Raw genomic sequence first — 2,673 nt, forward strand, 5'->3', positions numbered from 1 at the left:
CCATGCGTTAGGGGTCGCGACAGCGAACTAATGCCCCTTTTCCATTAGTACCGGTACTTAGCACCTATTACTATTTTCAGGTCCTTTGGCTCTGTGGTTCTAACCCGAACGAAGAAGTACTAAAATCTGACGTCAGAACACTGTCGGTCACTGATTGGTCGGGGGCGGAGTCGGGGACGGAGTCGGGGGCGGAGTCACTGGATCCTTCAGAATCTTTTCAAAACAATGATCCGACATTTGCAATTTCTCGGACTGGAGCAGCGGCTGGACTAATTTTAAAGATTTTTAAAAACAATAATGACAACATCTTGGTCTAATGCTGATATGCTGGCGTGTTTTGTGCTTGGTGGCCAACGACATAATTCAGAGCAAGCTGGATGGAGCTCTGCTGGTCTACCCCGGTCCTCCCCCACTGAGCCGAACTAAGTCACACCACTTAGCTTTAGCATCAGTTTTATTTCAATTGAGCGTGCAAATAAAGTCTTTGGTAAAACTAAATTTAAAAAAAAGTTTAGTTTTTTGCAAATGTCACACCAAAGAGTTAAAGTTTGGAAACTTTCAACATGATATTTGCTTGATGTACATATTTCTTAATTGTCTCATTGAAACATGATTTAAAACGTATTCTGGTTTATGTCTTTTTTTGCGAGTTTATCACATCACTAATGTAAATTTATATTTAAAAAAGTATATTTGTTAGGTCCAGTAACATTATCCTACTTTGACAGGGTATTTTTGGTGGTTTACTGCTGTTTGTTTTTTTTACCAGCCAACAAATTCACAATAAGGCCCTCTGTGTGTTTTATTACCAAACTTTAGGGGGAACTCGTGCAAAGTAACTGCCAGGAAATTACTACTTTGAAATGTCTCAAGATAGACATCATTCCAGACGTCACTGTAAAGCCAAAGACTTCAGGCTAATGAAATACTAACAAAATACACGTTCTGCAACATTTTTCTTCTTAATTTAATCCTCAGATGTTTTGTTACTTGAATAATAAATTCAGTTTGTGTTGGTTCTTATAGGTATCATTTATAATAGTTATAATGGTCAAATGCCTGTTCCATACATCACCGAGCTCAGAGAGATTTGAAGATAAAGCCTGAAACAGAGGATGTTCTCAAAGCTGTCGGACCTGATGGGTACGGAATGAGGAAGGCGGGAGCTAATCTCATCCATAGATCAGTGTGTCTGCAAGGAATGCTGCAGAGCCTTCTCTGATCGGACGGCAACTCCAAGAATCTACAAAGAACAAACAGGTTTGAAAGAAACAAAATAATGTATCCATAATTTTATAAAGACCAAACATCATTCTTGGAGAAGACGCACTTTCCCAAACCTGTTGGATTGTATAAAAGTAATCTGCTGGGCAGAGTCGAGCTCCTGAAGCTGGCCAGTGCAAGGTTACTACAGATAATACTGTGTAGAAAGGGTACGATCATTAGGATTGATAACAAAAATACTACAAAAAGTTCAAGTTTGAGGCCATTTAGAATAGATTATTGTTATCACCTACTGGTGGTTTTGTCTGTTAGCAAAATATCTTATGAACAAGGGATGGAATCATTCATTCATTCAACCTTTATTTCTACAGGTTAATCCCATTGAGCCTCAGGGACTCGTTTACAAGAGAGACCTGGTTTTAACAAAGAGTGATGACAACAGTGACAACAAAGACAATAATAGACGATGATAAAGGATGCGTACAAACTGAGAATTACAAGTGAAAATAAAATGGTATTAAAATAATGTAACAAAAAAACAGCTAGATTGTAAGACGATGTAGAATAAAAACAGGAACATGTCTGCATTCATTGTATTTTTCCCATCAACTTACCAGATGCTCGAAGCCACTTAGAGAGGTCAAGGTCGAGAGCTTCAGATCTTTTAACTTAATTAATTGCACGTCTATAACTCATTAACTTTGAAATCAACAAGATTCAAGATGGCTGCAACAGCTAGTCAACTTAGGAAAGGAATAAAAATGGATTGAAGTTGCCTAATATTTGTTTAAGCGTTGCCATTAACATTAAAGTCAACTCCGTCTGCCTGTTAGCTAAATATTCAGAGACTGGTTGAATGGCTTTTGATTAAACTTTCAGGAAATAATTATTGGATGTGCGTCTACAACTATTAACTTTTGAAATCAACCTAATTCAAGATGGCCACTACAGTCAGCTGAACTTAGAAAACACAAGAATAGCTAAAACTCAGTCAATTTTATAAATATTCAGGTAAAATTTTGAGAGGTAGTAGCTGAGAGTAGTCCCTAATAAACACTTGTAGTGCTAATGGAATATGTGAGAGCTTGTGATATCGCATGAGATCATTTATGATAATATATATTCAAAGTTTGGCCAAAACGTCGACGACTGTCATTTCTCATAAGATGATCTGGTTTGTACTCCGCCATGATGGTGGCAGACATTTTTATTTTCATATATATATTTGGTGTTTTTATTGTTTGTTTCTAATTTTGTACAGCACTTTGGACGGTTGCTTGTTGTATTTTAAGTGCTTTAGAAATAAATTGTTATGTTAAGTTAATGTAAGTGTGGTGTGGTGTGGTGTGGTGTGGAATGGAATGGAATGGAATGGAATGGTATGGAATGGTATGGTATGGTATGGTATGGTATGGTATGGTATGGTATGGTATGGTATGGTATGGTATG

The sequence above is a fragment of the Nematolebias whitei genome, chromosome 4, assembly GCF_014905685.2.
Source record: "Nematolebias whitei isolate Nwh7 chromosome 4, NemWhi1, whole genome shotgun sequence".
In the NCBI taxonomy this organism is placed as follows: domain Eukaryota; kingdom Metazoa; phylum Chordata; class Actinopteri; order Cyprinodontiformes; family Rivulidae; genus Nematolebias; species Nematolebias whitei.